This window comes from Lepisosteus oculatus, chromosome 13, assembly GCF_040954835.1.
Source record: "Lepisosteus oculatus isolate fLepOcu1 chromosome 13, fLepOcu1.hap2, whole genome shotgun sequence".
In the NCBI taxonomy this organism is placed as follows: domain Eukaryota; kingdom Metazoa; phylum Chordata; class Actinopteri; order Semionotiformes; family Lepisosteidae; genus Lepisosteus; species Lepisosteus oculatus.
In genome coordinates, this window is record NC_090708.1 from 18,565,165 (window position 1) to 18,586,778 (window position 21,614).

Here is a 21,614-nt window from a genome sequence, read left to right on the forward strand (position 1 = left end):
CTCCACATTCTTTCTTGCAGTATTATACTAGATACCCAAGTCTAACAGATAGGGCTTTACTGCTTGTACTGTTTATTTCTTGAAAAAGAATGGAAACCAATATAAGACACAAGGGCACAAAGAGAAAAAAAAAACAGACTTGTTCCAGTCTGATTTCAAATGCAATAAACGCACTGTAAAAGACAGATGCAGAAGTCACATGACCCCCGTGCCTGAGGAATCTCCCGAAGAAAGACCTTTCCACAGCATCTGCCCTTCTTTTCACTGCCCTAAGATCACTCTACTACTACTGCAATACTTAAGCTAAGCCAGAGGTTGATACTTTTATGCCTGGAGCTCAGGTAATGGCCTGTTTGTGGAAACATCTTGACACCATTAATCTGGTAATTTAGAATGTTTCATATCTTCCCTTCCCAGCTGAAAGGCATTAGCCTTCTCCAGCCGAGCTCCCATATGCTCATGTCAGCACTTCAATCACTCATGTACCTATGCATGTGGGAGCATTAGCTCTCAGCATTTTTAAAACTGTGGCAGTAATTGATTCCTATTGTCTTGTTTAAGGTGATCTGTGACGACAAGGCCTAGAGGTTTAGAAACAAGGAGGCTACTTTGCCTATTCTGCTTGCTTGACAGCAAGTATCTAAATTCCAAACTTCTGGATTGACACTGGAATCCAATCTGTAAGTACAGGTTTTGTTATCACTTTATTGACATATTACTGTATTTACAGCAGTCCATCCTGAAATCTGTTGAAGACCATTATGGGCAGCACTCAACATGTGTTCCAATAACGTCTTTCTAATAAATACGATAAAGGAAACAGATATATTGCAAAAAAACAAGATTATGTGCAGCAGGCAGCAATCCTGCCCTATGATTAGATCAGCTACAGTGACAAATGTATTCAGCAGACTGAAAGTGAACAACACAGTTACAGTGTAATCAAACTGCAGATACAGCAAGATCACACTCAGGTACATGATACCTGGTATTGGCATTGAAGATACAAGGCTCAACCACAGATCAACTTTAGTTTTTACTGCCAACCTTACAGCACTTCCAAAACTATCTAAAATGCTTGGACGGTTGTAGCATTTTGAAGTGCTGATCAACAATAAAAGGTTCATTCAATTAAATAGTTCAAATAAGATCTAACCAGAGATATTTGCACAGATGTGCTTCCATTCACAATTTAAAATGCCATACTGAAGGACATATGCAAATACCGTCAACTAGCCAGACACCTGACAAGTGTTTTTATTGCAAACAGTGGGATTTAAGGCTGCACAAAAAACGTTTAACCACCAAAGAGAGGGCCCTTTATTAATAAAATAGATCCTACTGCATACAGTATCACACTTTAGCAGCAAACATGAAAAGACATTCTTTTGCTCCCAGGCTCCCAGCATTATATAACATCGCGCAGAGCTCCCCTGCAGTGTGCTGTGTGGGCAATCAGCTTTCCTGCATTGTAACAAAGAAGCACAGGAGTGAGGGTGTGTGAAGGCACAGACAAGCTATCGAATATGGATTTCCTCTCCTGTAAAAAAACATTAACCATGTGGCAAGTACTGTATTTTGCCAACTTATTTGTTGGTTTGGCATATAAAGTAGCGTGTCGACATCTGCAAATTTAACATTTTCAAACTTGCTTATTCTTATTCTTAATCCAGTATGGGCTCACAGGCCCTTGGATGGAAGAAGAGCAGAGCAGGATGAAATCAGGCTGAAGGCTGTTAGGCGCCACTTTCAAATTAACTGCACCGCAGACTAGGATCGCGAGAGGAATTGAGCCTCTCCCTGCCACTGCCCAAGCACCCATGACCCAGCATTCATATCTCTACGTGGTGCTGTTTTCATATTGTAACGAACGCTCCAGGTTCTGCGTCAGCAGTGCGGGGAATGACAGGCCGAAGACAACTTTGTAGGCTTGCAGGCAGTTTCCATGACAAAGGGGCGTGCTAATCACAAAGACAGAAAGAATGTGCGGGCATCTGTTAGATGCAGAAGAAGGATTTGTGTTTCCTATTCCGATTACTCTGTTTGTGATCACTGATCCCCTAAAATAATGTAATTTTCAATAACTTAAAGCTAATGTTAATATTTTATCATATAAGGAATGCTCACTTATGTCTTTTAACCATACATACTACAGTGTCTTGCGAAAGTATTCGGCCCCCTTGAACTTTTCAACCTTTTGCCACATTTCAGGCTTCAAACATAAAGATATACATTTTTTATTTTATGTGAAGAATCACCAACAAGTGGGACACAATTGTGAAGTGGAACGAAATCTATTGGATTTTTGAAACTTTTTTAACTAATAAAAAAATGAAAAGTGGGGCGTGCAAAATTATTCGGCCCCCTTGCGTTAATACTTTGTAGAGCCACCTTTTGCTGCGATTACAGCTGCAAGTCGCTTGGGGTATGTCTCTATCAGTTTTGCACATCGAGAGACTGAAATTCTTGCCCATTCTTCCTTGCAAAACAGCTCGAGCTCAGTGAGGTTGGATGGAGAGCGTTTGTGAACAGCAGTTTTCAGCTCTTTCCACAGATTCTCGATTGGATTCAGGTCTGGACTTTGACTTGGCCATTCAAACACCTGGATACGTTTATTTGTGAACCATTCCTTTGTAGATTTTGCTGTATGTTTGGGATCATTGTCTTGTTGGAAGATAAATCTCCGTCCCAGTTTCAGGTCTTTTGCAGACTCCAACAGGTTTTCATCCAGAATGGTCCTGTATTTGGCTGCATCCATCTTCCCCTCAATTTTAACCATCTTCCCTGTCCCTGCTGAAGAAAAGCAGGCCCAAACCATGATGCTGCCACCACCATGTTTGACAGTGGGGATGGTGTGTTGAGGGTGATAAGCTGTGTTGCTTTTACGCCAAACATATCGTTTTGCATTGTGGCCAAAAAGTTCGATTTTGGTTTCATCTGACCAGAGCACCTTCTTCCACATGTTTGGGGTGTCTCCCAGGTGGCTTGTGGCAAACTTTAGACGAGACTTTTTATGGATATCTTTGAGAAATGGCTTTCTTCTTGCCACTCTTCCATAAAGGCCAGATTTGTGCAGTGTAAGACTGATTGTTGTCCTATGGACAGACTCTCCCACCTCAGCTGTAGTTCTCTGCAGTTCATCCAGAGTGATCATGGGCCTCTTGGCTGCATCTCTGATCAGTCTTCTCCTTGTCTGAGCTGAAAGTTTAGAGGGACGGCCAGGTCTTGGTAGATTTGCAGTGGTCTGATACTCCTTCCATTTCAAGATGATCGCTTGCACAGTGCTCCTTGGGATGTTTGAAGCTTGGGAAATCTTTTTGTATCCAAATCCGGCTTTAAACTTCTCCACAACAGTATTACGGACCTGCCTGGTGTGTTCCTTGGTCTTCATGATGCTCTCTGCGCTTTCAACAGAACCTTGAGACTATCACAGAGCAGGTGCATTTATACAGAGACTTGATTACACACAGGTGGATTCTATTTATCACCATCAGTCATTTAGGACAACATTGGATCATTCAGAGATCCTCGCTGAACTTCTGGAGTGAGTTTGCTGCACTGAAAGTAAGGGGCTGAATAATTTTGCACGCCCCACTTTTCATTTTTTAATTTGTTAAAAAAGTTTCAAAAATCCAATAGATTTCGTTCCACTTCACAATTGTGTCCCACTTGTTGGTGATTCTTCACATAAAATAAAAAAATTATATCTTTATGTTTGAAGCCTGAAATGTGGCAAAAGGTTGAAAAGTTCAAGGGGGCCGAATACTTTCGCAAGGCACTGTAGATACTGTAGTAAATTATGCTACATTACAGGGGTGGACTTATACCGTATGGGAATTTGACTGTTCTCAACAGTTCTTTGCATTGAGTCCTCACGAATGTTAAGACCCTACTGTATATGAAGAACTGTATGTACTTTATGTCAGTCTTTATATATAAATATATATTATATATATATTACACTACAGGAAAACCTAGAATTTATTGTGGAAGCACATGACAAAAGGTGGAAACACACCCTGAATGGGACAGTTAATCACAGAGCACAGATATGGATAATTTATGTGGAAAAAAATAACCAAAATCAGGGGTCAGAAACCAATGTCTCTGCAATCTCTTGAGATGTAATAATATATACATAAATTTAATATAAAACATAACATCAGAATTATGTTAAAATTAAAAATCAATTTTGAAAGCCATAGATTACTGCAACAACCATAACTCTCAAACACCAGGCTTCGTTGACACCCAATTGGAAATTTAAAGTACAATGGAAACTGAGGAGCTGAAGCAGAAAGTTCAACAGTGTCAGACAGTGAACAAACCCAGATAGCATGCAATGGGTTTCTGAATGCTGTTGCAGAACACATCAGATCAAAATGTGATATTTTACTGTACTGTTCCGTTCCATAAAGAAGCACTTGGTGAACACATTTCCACCCAAGATCTTGGAAACGATCTCTATGCTTGTGCAATGTATCAACAAAATAATGTTGGCGACTTCAGGCTAAAAGACCTGAACTATCAAAGGTTCTGTGAACTTCCTGAAGAAGCTAATTGTCAATATTTTGCCCTGCTTTGACACAAATAGATACAGTGGTGATGTGCCACCTTATACTGCATAAACATACATTTACAAATTAATTGGATTCCTTCTTACATCATACCTTTCTATAGTGGGTTCCATCTCATAGTGCTTTACTGTACACAGTTACGTTTAGTCAGTACCTATAAATCCATGAAGCCTTACCTCTAGAGAAAGTCAAGTTGCTTTTGGAAGTGGTGTTAATGAACCAACAGGTGGCACTCGCTGCTCAGGACTAGAAATTTCAAAACTGTGCTGTAGGAGGTGCTGGCTTTCAGGATGAGTCTTTGAACAAAGTCCATTGGACTCTTCATAAATGAAGGATTGATAACTTTGATGTCATGACTGAATTACAGTTTTTCCTTGCTCAACCTTAGTTCAATTGGGAAGGCTGCTAGATCACACTGGCTGTTAGGGATCATATACTGTACAGTAGGTAAATTACAGACAGAAACGTGACAGTTGTAGCGATGCATGGTGAAGCACAATGGCATAACGGTATTTGTAGAGCCCTACAAATTGCTCATTAAACCAAAAGGAAATGCTAAGCAAAGGCAGTCTGAGATTAGGTTGAGTTCTATAACCCACCAGTTTTAACCTAATCATGTCACTAGCTGGCAGTGTCTGTTATTCCCCAAGAAGTGGAGTCTAATTGTCTCAGGACTCCCAAGCATAGGGTTGGCCTCTGCCAATCAAACAGCAACCTCTGCAACTTCCCAAGAGCCTGCAAATTTGCTGTGACATCAGTCAGGGACACGCCTCTCCCCAGGTCAGTGCCAAACGCTTTGTTCATCGCCACAGAGCTCATAAAATGTGTCAAAAGATGAACAGCTCAGACGTTAAGCTACTTGAAGAAGCTTATCTGTTCTTTCTCAGCTCACAATTCCAAATCAGATGGATAATTTGTACCAGCTGTTTTTTTAATAAAGGAAACATGCTAGATATTAATATCTGCCCAGTTTAAGTAAAAATCCACACTCAAGCTCACAGACTAGTCACAGCAGGTCTTGTTCAGGTTTCAGCAGAGTACCAGGAAGACTACAAGATTGCTGGTACGTAATTATACACAAGGGTGAACTGGAGCAATCAGGGTTTACTCAAGAAATCAAGAGCAATGTCTGCAATGGGGTTACTGTTGGGAACACAGAACCCTTAATATGATTCATTGCTGCCCCTTGTACAGTAATCACAAGGTGTACTGTAGCATAAAAAGCCTACAGTACATCCAGGGTTGATATTGAACCCTTGGATTGGCCAACGATATGTATTGGCAGTTTAAGAGCTCAATTAGCAGCTCCAATCTGCAAGTCCCAGGTGACTGAACATGACCATGCATACAGACTCACTTCTCAACCAACACTCATGCAACCATACTCTGTCTGAGCAGGAAATTAGCACATTAAACATTCATTTGTGTCTTTGTTTCATCTAAATAGAAAGAGATTGGGTTTAAATTGATAAGGCCTGTTACCAACCATTTCTTTTGTCCATTTTTTCTCATGCTGTATTGTTTTTTTGTTTCAGTGTTTCACAGCTGGGCCCCTGTACGTGCTGGCTTGTTTCACATGACATTGAGTGTGAGGTGCTGACATCCAATCACCTGCCAATCTCTGTTTATTTCAACACGCTAATAAGCGATTAATTTTTAAAACGCAAGCAAATTGCTGCAAAAGGGATCGTGTAGAGCAGTTTTTCCATGAGCTGCAGAAATTAAATCAGTCAGAGACAGGCTCTCACCTTGGGTTTCCCCTGGGGTGTTATCTGCAGTCTCTCCAGTCCCTACAGTACGCCTAATTTCATCACTTCCACTTGACCAATAAGAAAGGTAACACTAGAAAAGAAAGACTACAAGGAAGTTATCAACATTTTACATCTGAGACCGGAGTTTGTGGCGATAGGCTTGCCCTGTACAGAAAATCACAAGTGAGCTCAGATGAGAAGCTCCTGTTATTGAACTTTGCTTTTTTTCCCCTAAATGTATGGTACTGTATTACAACACAATTCATACAGTAGTATAATCACTGTATCTTTTCCTGTTTTAACCTCATTGCACGGCTTACTGTGTGAGAAGGATGCTGTATCTTACTGTTATGTTTTATTAAATGACTAAATATTTGTTCAGTTGTGCACATGAGTCTGCATTTTAGCAGTTTGGTTGACAAATGGACACCTGCAACAATCAATTCAATAATAATGAAAAGGCAGACTCAAATCTGCTCAGTAACTACAGTGTGTCACTGACTAATGAAAATCACTATATTGCATTCCTCAATTTTGTTATGCTTCTGTTTAACCTTCCTTTTCCTTCTGTGACACACCTAGAGGCAACATGTCACTGCAGGTATCTTTATATTGGTTGGTCTAACAACCCTAAAATCAGTCTAAAACAGAAACACAAGTATAACCAAGGTAAAAAACATGGTCTTTTTTTAAATATTGTACTACAAGAAAACACCAAACCCAAAACAAATAACCAAACCCCAGCTCATATTTGTGCTGTAGCATAACTTAATCTATCAGTCACTCTATCTGTAAACAGGCGAGCACAAGGGCTCCATAACTCTTTACAAAACTCACAGAAATCTAGAAAAAGCTGCTATATTGTCTGAACTTGCCATCCTATCACATATCACCCCTTCCCTGAGAATTCCACAGCCACAGTCTCCCCCGCGCAATAGGGAGAAAATGTGATAAGAGTGAGTGGGACAAACTGGCTGACTGCCCTCCCATATCATGAGCCCATCGTATGCCCTCATCTTGAATCCCTTGCACTCGGGACACTGTCCGAGTTCTTCCTCAGGCAGTTCTTCTTTAGGCAGCCTCTACCTCTTTTTTTTTCTTCTACCATTATTGTTAGAAGAAGGTCAGCCGCTTTGTCCTTGACTAAGTCTTTTTTCTCTGCTAGTCAGGTGTCCTCTCCCCATCTCCCTCAGTTGCATAAACCTCTGGTGCGTCAGTTGGCCACCCAACCCTAGGCTCACGACAGAGCAGCAGCAGTCAATGTCCCTCTTTCTCACGGTCTTCCCCAGGACCTTTCTGTACTGACCTTTTTGTCCTTTAAACCAGTTGGTAATTTACTCATGGTTTCTGATCTTTTGTTGTTCTATCTCTGCCTTTGGCTGGAGAATCTCATTTGCCACTATATAAACTTGTTTTTTTTCCCCTTCCCTTCCTCTGTCCGGCCTACTGCACAACTTTGCAGAGAGAATGATCTCCTCCCACTTGAGCAGAGAGCTTGCAGAGCTGGGACTCTCCTGGGACTACCCTTGAGCCCATGTCTCCTTCACTCCATCCCCACAGTGGGCATCCTCAGGCCTCACCATGATCAGGTCCATGTTCACGTACTGCAGCCAGGAACAGGGGAGTTGCATGCTCTTCTCCCCAACATCTTGCTCCTAGGGGGAGGCATGTGCATTTTAGCCAGCCTCCAATCAGGATGAGCATAATTTTGATGCCTATTGCAATAATAATGAGAGATCATATGTACAGAGGTGTTAATCCATTAATTTATTTGTGTTATACTGCCCATGCCCTTTTCATTCTTACTGATTTTCACATAATTATCTGCATATAAAATTTGAACCAACCCATAAACACCTCAATCTCCCGGTTCAGAATTCATATATTCCCCATTTGGTTCAAATGCAGCTCCTCATCACTTCACTGGGTCAATCTTCTTTCAGTATGTTATGATATAACACTGCCATCACTCAACCTGTGGCACTAATTTAACTACACTAAAAATCGCCTATTAAATTGTGATACTTCATTTGAGATTTTTTTCTTGAACCTCTTTAATGTCTACTGCAGTACTTCTGTACTGTACATTTCAGTACTTCTGCAGTGCTTCAGTATGACTACGCAAAGTGCTTTGAGACAACTCTGCTACAAAGCCACTCTGAAATAAAACAGCCTCATTGGAGTCAAGACACAAAAAAATGGTTTTGTCCAGGGAAACTGAGACTTGCAGTATGTTCACCATAGAGAGGAATTAGCTCTAACTCATCTTTATTCAGCAAAATCTTAATAATTTAGAGGCAGCATCTCCTGGAGACAAATGAAGGTGTCAAACCAACACAGCTTCAAGTGTCCAAACATTTTTTTTCCACTTTTTTCCTGAATAAGAAAATGAGATTCTGCGCCCAATCAAGCTGTCAGCGGATGAGTAAGTGATGACTTTTTAATCACCTCCCTCCTTCCAGGAACTCATACAATATTTCTACGCATGTGTGCCTTCTTCTACAAGGTGTCTTCCCAGGGCACCCAAAAGAGATGCTGCTGCTAAATTAAAATTGATAGTGTTCTGAACTTGTAAGGGAAACCTATTCCATAAGGTGCTGGATTTCAGAGAGAGCTTACAAGATACAACTGCAATTAAAGTACTTAACGGTTCTGACATTGTTATCGCACAGACCTGAGAAAATGCAGAAAAAAACTGGGTGTTTGAGCAAACGTAATTAATTATTATTAATTTATTTAACAAGGTTTTTATGTGTACATGTTTATCAATCCAGACATGCCATTGTTCATGTATTAAAAAAATCCCTGGGAATGGAAAACTTACTGTATTAGTACAGTAAATCTAACTATTCTGCTATGAAGTACTGTAGACCTTTTGTCCATGGTTAAGCCACAGAGCAAATTAGGACCTAGCCGAGCAAATTTTTGATATCGCTGAATGTGCAAGAAAACTACACTCATGTAAAAATCACAGCATAATTTCCACGCGAAGATCTCCTCCCTGTGGTTCACTCTAGTAGAAATTCACAACATGGTGTGTCTCACAGCACAGTGTCCAGGTCTCTCCACGAGGGAGAAGGAACTCTGGCTCTCGTGACATGCCCAATTAGCACTGTAAAATGACAGACAGCAGTCATCGAAAAAAGCATTTACATTAGCTGTTCAACTCTACCCCAAATCATCTGCAGGTGTTTGTGTGAGTGCAACAAATAAGAAAAAAACCGAGGAAATTACATGCAATAACTTAATAAATTTGGCCATACGGTTTTCGAGCATCTGATTTGGTAGACCACTCAGATTTAAGAAGCTGTTGTATGATGTACTTATCAGGTTAAAACATCAGTTACTGAATGCAGCCCAACAATCACTCCTCTTTCAAAGTGTCTGTAGTCTCCTCCTGCAGCTGTACTGGGCGTAATTCTAGGTAACCGGGCCTGTGCTACATTTTATATGACCCTAAGCATGTTGGGATGTTATTTATATAACCAATGCATTCACCACAATGCTGTATGCTTGCATACTTGGTATCCTCAATTACCTATGTGTTGGCCTGTAGTATTAGCATAGAAGACAGGTACTAGAAACAGTCTCTAAGGCTGTTCCTTGGCTGATTTTAAGGAAACTATACCACTACCAACAATGTCTTAAATTCATCTTGGGTACCGAGTTCAGAAAAATAAGGCTGGAAAGGCTAATAGGACAGTACAGTGAGACCACACTGTTCTCTGGTACAGGAGTATAAAATCAAAGACAACAGCAGAATCTGTGTGACTGTATACTTCAGTTCTGATGCTTAAAGGGGAAAATACAGAATATATTCTGGGTTTCAACTCATTACCTCATTTACACCTGAGAAAAAAATAATTCAATTCCCTAATTAAGAGCTCGGAGGAAATAACACACAGGAGAACAGCCGGGTCCCGGAGGAAGTGGGATGAAGGGTGTTCAAGTGATACCCTGTGACTATTCAGGTCCAAGAGGACCTGAACTGAAGATTGTGGATGTGCAACCAGCTCCAGCCAAGCACCAGGTAAGACAATGAGTGCCAAGTGAGAACAGACCTTCAACACACGTGAAATATTACAGGTAACACAAATACTCAAATAAATCTTCCTGCCTTGTGACAGATGAACAGCATTCTCACTGCAATGTGATCACTTGCCCAGCCTCCTCCTAGGGAGCAAGAGCATGGAGATGATATATACTTGTGCTGCGACAGGGGCCCAGGGGCTTGTTGTCAGTCTAAAATGGATGAGAAGCCGTTTCTTCCTTAGTCCTCCAGGGCCCCCTAACAAATCAATCACTAGAACTGCCAATCACAAGGAGCCATCAAGTCAACCCAGTGGAGATTCTTTTCTTTTGGGGTAGAGGAAGGGGAGTCAGTGGGGAATTCTTTTTAGCCTCTCAGGTCCCAACCACAGCCATACTATACGTGTTAAACTAGGAAACCGCAGCAGAAACAATGGAAACAAGAGGAGTGCCAATTTATCCCTTTGCCTCTACTTTGCTTTCAGGACTGCGTAGTGGGAGTCCATAATGCTAAAAGAAAAACTAACACTTGAAACAGTTTTCCAGGGCAGCTGTCTATCAAGGAAGACTGAGTCACAAGGATCACAGAAAAGAAGAACTGCCTCTAATGAGAGAGGACGACAAGGAGAATGTGAAACTTTGTGATGAAGCAGCATACGCAAATTGTAGTCTGATCTGATCAGATCAGATCTCAGAAACTGGGCAAAAGCGGGCTGGACCTGGTCTGTACTGGAGCATGAGATTTGAGACCTCAGAGGAAAACCAGCATGCATGTGAGAGATTCTAGTGGACTCAACCAATTCCAAACCAATGCTCCAGTATTTGTTACAGAGAATGCCTTTCTTGTAGGAGGTGAAAACCTTTAGGTGAGGTGTTAAACCAAGGGTCAAACAAATTGGTCATTCCAGACCCAGAGCACTATTTATTTTTTTTAAATAAAAATGGTTTTGTGCAACCAGGCCTCCCTAAACTTTTAACTTGAATTAGCTGATGATGCAATTTCTCACAGCTGTCCTGCTGTGTCATGGGGTTTCATGTGCTTAATGGTCGCTGCACTTGTCAGTGCTGCTCTTCAGTGGGGAATGAAGCCGAGTCCCCTTGTACTGTATACTCAAAGCACTTTAGGTACCTTGGTATGAAAAGCACTATATAAATGCAATTTTTACATTATAGTTGTCTAAAGAAAAATTAAATTATCGTAACATTATGACAGATAACAAAAACTTCCATTTTCTACTTTTTCTATAGTGAGTTTTCTTATTGCTCTTGGGTAGCCTACACAACTCAAATGTCAAAGAATTACTTCAAAAGATGACCACACAAATTTACTTAAAAACTACTTCAGTCATCCATGTTGCACTTTACATACTGTACAATTTCTCAGCTTGAACAGAATAATCAATCAACCAGTTATCATTCAGTATAATCAGCTTTGTCAAAGCTCAGGCTGGGTGAGCACAAGCCTGCTTACAGTCTGTAGCAGACTCATCGGGGTTCTGCAAAACAAACATTTTAAACGGACCTGTAGAGAGAAGTGACTCCACATTGCCCTCTAGTGCCACTCTGGCTCATTGCAGGAATGTGGGCACTGAAAAACGAACATCTTCCCCACTCTTGTACGAAGCTGGGCTGTTGAAGGGCTGCTGTGTGCTCACGGGTTTTCTCAATGTTTTTTAAAGACAGTCTTAAAGAACAGAGAGAAGCAGTTCAGCTGGTACTGAAATGATAAGATAAGATAAGACTTTATTGATCCCTAAGGAAAATTGAGGATATTCAGCAGGGATTCCTTCTCCATGGGACTATAAGATTGGTATAGAGCTATTCTCATAACAGGTATAAACAGGTTCAAAAATATTTTTGGAAGACAGTCAAATGATACTGTAGCTTGGGTGTACATGACAGGATGCATTTTGCTCATCCCTGAAATCTGCTCAGAGAGACTTTCCTTCCAGGACATTTTGGTACATTTCCCCACAAAACAGCTGACAAAGGGTTGTGCTGACAGTCTGAAATGTTCTGGGAGGAAAATTTAGAAAGACAGAAGCAGCTCCAGGACCTCTACAAAACACAGCAATCACATGTCTTATATAACAGAATATGCAGTTATATAAATATAAATTACCCATCCATCTATTTTCTAACCGTTTCATCCAATTCAGTGCTCTGGGGGAGCTGGAGCCTATCCGGCAAGCAACAGACACACGCCAGGAGACACCCTGATCGGGACACCTGTCTATCGCAGGGCAGATACACAGACACACACTCACACCAGAGACAGTTTTCCCAGAAGCCAATTCATTTACCAGCTTGTCTTTGGACAGTGGGAGGAAACTGGAGCACCTGGAGCAAACAATGCAAACCTGGGGGAGAACATACAAACTCCACACAGACAGCACCTCAGGTCAGAACTGAACCCAGGGCCTCAGCTCTGAGAGGCACAATGCTGACAGCTGCTCCACCGTGACACCCAGTGCAAATCATAAAATCATATAACTATATTATTCATCACTTTTAAAATACCCTTTTTTTTTGTAAAAACATTTCCATAAGTACGTATCACATCAGTAATTTTGTACTCGGCTGTGTTGATATGGAGGGATTACTGTGTCCCTTACCGTGCACTATGATGTACTGCTAGCTGACCGCAGCCTGAAAAATGTAAAGTGCCCCTCACTGAGAGTGTACTACGTCGGAGTCCCAGATACAAGCAGAGCAAAGCCCAGTTTCCTGGAGCTGTCAACACACTGACTGCAGAGCTCTGAGACCTGCACTCCACCTCCTGTCACTGATGGACACAGATAATGCTTCACATCAACAGCTTACTCCATGCTCTGCCACTGTTCAGTTTAATGTCCGTATTAATAGAACCAGCCACCAGAGACTTCACCAGACTGCACTCTCTGTGAAAAGTTAAAGTTGTATTTGAGAGGGTACATTTCAGTAACTATTTTATTTTCCTCAGGGTAATGTCATTGGTTTTCTTTTGTAGTCTATAAGCCCACTGTCACTCGGAAGACATTCCAGTGTCATTGAAGGTGCACTCATGTGAGCATAGATGTTATTAGTCAAACTTAACAGACACCCGTATTCAAGGTGACTCATAACTTATAGTATATAATTTATACTGTATCTGGGAGCTACATCTGTGACTTGGTAAGGAAATCCCTGGTAAGAAAAGGGAATTTGGCATGGAGGCTTAGATTAATGTGACAATTGCTGCTCTATCTGCCTGAGCAAGGTTTCAATCTTGCTGAGTTCCAAACAAGCACAGTACCACTCTGCAGACAGCAGACGACTCTGCCACAACAAACGTCTGGTAAAAGGCCATGACAAGTTTTGCATCGTCTGGATTTCAGAGAGGTGTGATGTCACATCTTTAACTTTCTTGACACACTGATTCTTGTTACTCTTTTCCCCTCTAAATTCCTCCTTCTCTTTCACAGCCATCTCAGAGACTGACAGACATCAGCATGAGACATCCAGCACCAGTGTCTCCCTGCCCTCGCCTGATTTGATCCTGGTGGTTTGCGAGCTCCGAGTTCCACTTCCTAGACTGAGGACGACTCTGCCATGACAATAGGCTGGGCTCTGTGCCGCAGAAGAATGCTACATGGTACCAGTGACAAGTACAGCTGTACTCTGTACCTGCCAGGATTCAATCACAGCTGCTAGTAGGCCCAGAGCCATACTGCACCACTCTCTAGACAGAGTGGAAGTGGTGAATTCCACAGCGATACAAGACCACGTCCTCTGTCGCAGCAGGGTCCTACACTATCAAGATCTCAGAAGGGGGCGACAACACCTCTGTAACTCTTTTAGCGCGTTCAGCAACGCTGAATTTCCAGGACTCACACTACTGCACAGAGAGCTTTGCAGAGACTTTGGGAGAGACAGTCTGACTGCAGGAGAGTTTTGAATTCTGCTTAATTCTTTTCTCAATGTTCTTTCCTTTGTAATAAATCTGATATTCTGTTCTGGGTTTTGTGTTGCAATGAAAATCAAGCAACATGATCAAAGAGAAGAAAGAAAATCTGGAACCGAGTTCTACATGGCCTCTCTTGAGTGCATTACATTTTATTAGGTTGAATGGAATGATTTTGCATTTCTAAAGCTAAAAATATGAAAATTGAATGTTGTGGTATGCATATATGACATCTTCCAAAACTTACTCAGGCCTGGCAAAATAGCCTTGCACTTTATTAAATTACAAAAGTGGTCTGGCAGCTTTTCAACCTGTCATTTTTATCTTTAATTTAACAAGAAGGAATTCATCTGCTGCCTGACTGAAGCAGAATGATTACATTTATTGTGTACTTTCTGACTTTTTACAAATAGCTTTAAACTTGCTCTCCCAAAACCAGGCTCATTGTCAAGAGTTTATGATCGAGATTTATATGGACATTTCTGGCAAATGTGAGAAAGATAGATACAGTCAGCTATGGCTCCTTTAAATCCCTCTTTCAGAGTTTGCTAGCAACATAACTTGGAATATACAGGTAAGCAGGGTTAGAGAACAGCTCATAATCAGAACCGGGAGCAGGAAAAGAAGATACAGCAGGAGGAAAAGAAAAGGAGGAAAAGACAGGGGCTGGAGAACAAAAAGATCCCAACTGATCAATAAGGAGTCTGAATGACAGAATCAGACATCTGAAGACCCTGGCACCTTTTTATCACTCTGAATACAAACATCTTGCACAGATGGGCAGCATGTCAAATCTATTTGTACAGACGTTTAAGCAAGACAAAAACCCTGACACATCATTAAAGTCCATCTCGTTTAATCACGATCTATCAGTCACATCCAATAGCGGGTTCACAGCCTATGAAAGGGAAGAAAACAGAGTCTCCTTGGACTGTTAACAGTGTTGGAGAAGAAAAAACAAGCAGAAGTTACCCAAATAATAAATTAATTCACAAGCTACTTGTATTTAAAGTGAATGGAGAGCTTGATGTCCTCTGAATCTGCAGATTTAGGACCTGAGTTTAATTACTCAACCACAGGACACAAGTCAATGGCACAGCCAGAGATCCAACTGGGAAAATTCCTTTACCTAGCCAGAGAAGATCAGCCCACATACATCTGTGGCAATTTTTCTATCTTTTCTGTCTCAGGACTCAAACAGCCTCATCAGCAGGCAGTCCTCAGAGGGCACCCAAGAGCCTGGATAAAAGGGGAACTCATTCCCTAGTGATCTGCTCAGACCATACACATACAGCGTGTGCAGGTCCCAGGAGTGGTGGAACATCGTGGGCAAGCAGCAGGCAGACAGAGACACATGGGAAGAGCCGACAGGCCGGGAGTCTGAAATGTAGCCTTGTCAGGTCAGATGAACACACAGCACCTGCAGGGGTAGCACGGCCAGACTAGCCAACAGCTGGAACATGGGCACAATGGTGCTGCCCTCATCTCAACCCATCAGCACTGTCTTTTCTTGCTCTGGACCACTGTCTGTCTTTAAGACAAACTGCACATTTTCAAGAATTAGGCTATAACTTATCACACCACACTTACAACACATCTGCTTTATCTATCTAGAGAATCCATGAAGCCATCTACCTGATCATTACCTTGAAATTCTAACTCGACTACTTCTTCAATTACTTTCCAATACAGGAATAACAGCACCCAGTACTCCCAGTAAGCAAATCACTTTAAAAATCAAATTTTCTAATCAAGAACAGTAACATAAAACAGAAATTAATTATTTCTTTCAGGGGCATGAAAGAGCAAAAGAACAACAAAAAATACAATATAGAGTCTCTGTTAAAGTGTTTATGGTCAGCCACAGTGGAAACAACCTCAAATCATCAAATCTACTTATTTATTCCCAATGTACCCTTTTCTTATTTTAAATGCCGCCATCACTTCCCATCATCAATAGGATTCTCATTTGGTTTTAAATAGCCCCTGCACTCCAAACCCTCTCTTCCTGACACGCAGACACAGACACACACATACCTCATCATCAGCTCCTTGGGAACATGCCACTCGCCCCTGGCAACCACCTTCTGTTGCCATGGAGACAACCTTTCAGCACATGAAGCCTCACCACTGTTCAAAACAGACCTGGGCACACCACCCTGACCACAGTGCACAATCCAAAGGGAGGGCACTGCAGGAAGCCAGTCAGGGTTGTGCTCTTCTAGTTCGGCTTGGGATAGGGAGATAGTACTAGGCAAAGGACTATACTGTAGGCGGCACAGTGAGTGTGGCAGGAGAGCAATGAATCAGAAAGATTCCTCTGAGAGGTTTTAAAAGGTACTCCTATTGCACTGCAAAAGATTGATCTATTCTGGTTTTGCAAGTCTGTAGCCTTATTATATTTAGTGTACTAAGGGAAAACAATATATATACAGTATATACACGTAATGTGGGTTTAGGATGAGCTTTATTTCAGGACAACTGTTCTTTCAGTAGTATAAGACACTCCTGGTCCTGCCTCACATGCCTCACACCTGAAGAAGGCTCCACGGCTGAAACGTTGTGTTTTCTTTCTTCTCTTTTTCAGCATGGAATAAACCTATTACTTGTTCCTTTGCTGCCTCACATGTGTCGTACACTGTATATGGCTAAATGACATCACTGACCCACACAACTCTCAGTACACAGTGGAGCTTGGGTGGCACTAGCCTGCTGTGCAATCCAGATCGATCCAGGTACAAGACACAGGCATGAGCAGACTAAGATCACAGAGCACCAATTGTACAATGCTTTAAAGACCAGGAAACTGCCCTTTTATCTCTCAAGATGGTATGTTTCTTGCAGAATTTCTATGGCCCAAACTCAGGATTCAATTATGTGAAGTAGTCTTCCAATTATCTGGCACGGATCTATTTCTCTCTCACCCACGCCCTCGCTTTTAATAAAGGATGACAGCTGCACAGTGCATGTCTGTCATTACACTACCTCATCCCGCAAGACCTTTAAAGCAGAATCATATCAAACACAATCTTTAAGAAAGAAAAGAGCTATGAGATTCTGTGAGCTATGGAATTACAATCAATGGAGTTAATCCTAGGGCCCTGATGCGAGTCCGGCTGTGTAGCACACAGAGACTTGGATTTGCCAATGAAATCCTTCCGGAGCTGCAATTAAAGCAAAAGTCCAGGGGGGTTGGCTGCAGCAATCAGAGCGCCCTGAATTCTTTTTAATTCATTAATCAGAGCAGACGGTCTGAATTCAATCCAAACATGCCACACATCTGGCATGCAATTAGAAACACTGGGCCAATATTGACCCCGCTGGATTCCATGCGGAGGCTGGGACCTTGCGATACAATCTGCACTCATCATGTACAGTACCGTCATGGCCTCACTGGCCAGCTCTTAGACACTGATATACTAAGTACAGTACAGAGGAGAAGCAGTCAGACGTATTACAGCCATTTCAGTGAAATGCCAGGTTAATGCTAATCATTTGTTAATGGTACTGAGTGATTATCTTCACCTCGTGTTACAGCATTTCTTTTCTGTTGGGAAGGTTGTCACTCCACGATAACATCGCCTCTATCCACAGAGCATGTATATGGCATTATCAATTTGTCATGGCATTCTCAGTCACCACATCAGAATCCAAATAAGCATTTAAGGAATATTTCCTAAAAGAAAGAATTTAGACAGCATTTTCCATCTGTACTGCATCTACCATATGGAAAGCCTGTTGATCGACTTGTCTTGTGGAAGAATGGTGCATATCCCTCCTGCTCAATTGCAGAAACTGTCAAACTCCAGGCCACATCGCATACAGGATATACTGACAGAACATGGTGTCTCAATGTTGTATTAATTGACTTTCCATTGGTACTGTACGTCTCTTTTTTGGCATTTACCTGTACCTGGAATTGGGGCATCAGCCAGATAGGAAAAAGGCATCAGTACTGTTGAAGAAAATTGCCATTTGCACTACATTCTGTGTAAAGAAAGAAAATAAAGAGTAACCACAAAAGCAGCATAGTAAGAATATCAGCTCTTGATTAATACTATGTAGGCCACTATGTTTTCAAAGCATGTTCAAACTGCACAATTTTAAACTTTAGCATTAGTAAAACGTCATCTAAATAGGATGGCTGCATAAACACCCTCAAGAATTAAGCAACGTATGGATCACATTTCTCTGCCCTTTCCAACTACTTGTGTGTGCCCAAATTGCCTTAGACATAACATTTGGGTAGAATTTATAATAAATCATTCCAGCAGAGGCAATAACAACTTATGTGTTTTATTCTACTAGCCTACTGCTCGACATCTCTCTTCATTACAGGAGCCTCAGGTAGATGATTCATTGTTGATTTTGTTCTACTGGTCCTGTCTTGAATCTGTTCTAACGTTTACCCTGATCTGCTGGTTTGGCAACCTGAATCTGAGACCAAAGAAAAAACTGGACAGACTTGTGAAAATATGTCCAAAGGTCATTGGTGCTGATCTTCTAGATCTTCTTGAACCAGAGAATCAGATATTTGGGGCAAATAAGATAAACATCATTAATCAAAAATAAATTCTATTTTATAACCCAGAAGGTGGTCCATCAGTATCACTTTCCATAAAGTCATTTTTAATTAACAAATAGGACAATGCAGAAAGATGGCACAGCTGTTCCAAAGCTAGATTACAAACAAATCAAATTCCCAGAATGCACCTGGAAGCATACATGTTGACATAGTGTACACCAGCCATGATGTTTTAAAGAAGTAATAAATTATTAAACTAAAAGGGTATCTGATAAAGATCTATAATTGAAAAGGAAGCAATAACAAACAGTACAGCATTCCCTTTAGACATTAAAGATAATCTCACATACATTAACTTCAATTTTCTAACACTCAAGTTTTCAATTAGACTGGTTCTGGCATGATTTGGAGTTGGATGTCATGTACGGACCATGTAATCCTTCCCACCACATTCCCCCGCTCTTTTCAGCTTCCCTCCAATATCTCAGACAACAGATTGCTTGGCTGGCCTGGACACCCTACCACCCAAATGACCATCTGTGCTTCACATGCTCACAGAAAAAGAAATCTATGGACATGTGTCAAGATACCGCAATACAGTGAGAGGATTGGGCAGGGTGGTCAAGCCCATTAAGAAGCAGGAAGAATGCAATGATAGAGTGGAAGCAGTGCAGCACTCTATTAGTACTGCAAGACCAGAGACACAGTAGGAGCATTTAAAAATGTAGTCCCTTTTTCTAAGCAGGTAAGTCAGTTGAGAACATTCTCACTTGCAACAATGACCTGTGTTTTTACTGGAGCAAGTGTGATGAGATTAAGTAACAAAGTAGGAGAGAGAAAAGGCATGGGTAGTGCCGTATAGAACTGTGAAACCTCAAAACAAAGGCTCCAGGAAGAAATATAATGCAAGCCAGCATTAGTGTAATGCAAGCACAGCAAAGCTTTGTCAACGTTGAAACAAATTTTCACTTAGACAACTACAAAACAGTGATGTCAACTATGTGGGATCTATTGAAAAAACAAAATGTTTGACAATTATCATTTTTGTTCTCTTGAATATTGCAGATCCTCTGCAGGTGTTGTGCAGTAGACGAAGGAGAAATACAGTGCTTTTCATGGTGCTGATTGTGTGAGACACCCAACTCCCCTGCTCTTGCTATCAGGCTGCAGGGAGTCCTGGCTGGCCAGACTCCCAGTGCCAGCTGGATGGACAGAGGCAGTGCCAGGCCTGGAGCAGGGCAGAAAAGGTAGTTCATCCAGAACTCTTCTGCCCTAGTTCTGCTCGTTGGAGAGGCCAGACGGAAACGGACCCTTGTGTGCTGTTGGAACTGTGCCAGGCCGGAGAGTGTCTGGAGTTTGGGCAAGGATGCTATTTCTCCCTGGATGCACACAAGCTGTCTGCTACCTTCCGAACAACACCCTGTGATCAGCACTTCTCCAACTTACATAATTCTGTTATCATTTCCTTCTTTCACTGTAAATTCCTGACCGATTATGCCTTTCTCTCAAGCAGAAGGTAGAAGACTTTTAACTTATAATCAGACATGAAATAAACAAGTTAAATAAGACGCATAACTCCTTGTTAACAATTATGTCCTGTTTGGGGTGTTAAAAATAAAGGTAGTTTAGCTTTGCCAACACAGTGATTGCTCTACGTTATGTTAGTTAGACCTCGTTTGGGACTGTATGTTTGAATTGTACCAGAGTGCAAGAAAAATACTGCTAATCTTGAGTACAAAGGAGAACAACCTAAGGAACATCTAGTCTAAAGGGAAGGTTTCACTCTGATAGATTCAAACTAAGATGGCCTCTTTTACATTTCTGTGTTGGAATTATAGTAGATTCAGAACAGCAGTTTCTTCACACCTCCTGGTCAGCACCAGCACCACAAGTCACCATGAGGTTTTGTTCACACTTTATTTCTGAGGGCAAGCCTTAATTACACAACTCAATGACATCTCCAGCATAAACAACCCTCCCCCAAAGGGACACTTGAGCCAGTCTAAAGTTTCTGTCCCGTGGATACTTACAGTATACACACCTGTGTGTGTGGAAGGCTGCTGCCCCCTGGAGAATCACATGTGCTTTTAATCAGGCTGGGAGGTGAATAAAGGGACCAGTCAGGTACTTAGAGATATTGTAATCCCTCCCTCTTCAGACACTGATGTTTTCTCACAATTCTTAGAAATGTTAATCTTTCACATCTCCAGATACAGGTGTCACCTGAATTTTTAAACAAAGAGCTCTAGCATACTGAACTATTTGTCCACCTTCAGATGAGACATTAAATTTGTCCTGACTGCTAGGTCAATAATAATCTTATGGCACTATCTATAAGAGCAGGGGGTAATAATGCCTGTGCCTTGGCTAACTTCCACTCTGGGTTTGTACATTCAATTCAGGTCTCAGTAAAGTTCACCTTTTTACTCAACTTAGGGTTCAAAGCAGTGTCTTTCTTCTCCCTCTTGACCTGCTCTGTAGTGCTCAGCTGCACATCAGCCAGTGCTGCCCTTCAGTGATGGATTCAATGCTTACACTCACCCTCAGCAACAGAAAAGGATGCATACTGTATGTGCAGTACTCTGTCTCGAAGTAGTCGCTCAAACAGAGATTCATACCAGAGACACATACATACTGTACACAATTCAAACCATATTGATGCTCATCTAGTGGTTGGCAAGGACCGAGATGCCTTGGTAAGCAGTGTTTTGTAATTTTTGTTTTCGGTTTGTATTTCAAGGTCACATTGAAAGCAGAAATCAGGAATTCCTCATGGCTGCTTTGAAGTCACATTTTAAATGAGGGGATAG

The 21,614-nt window shown here is 41.5% G+C and overlaps 1 protein-coding gene across 4 annotated transcripts in view; it reads right to left on the reverse strand.

The window, feature by feature from the left end:
- LOC102690024 (chloride channel protein 2) overlaps positions 1-21,614 on the reverse strand; it is a 273,605-nt gene that overhangs the window by 126,444 nt on the left and 125,547 nt on the right. The gene's annotated exons all lie outside the window — the stretch shown is intronic.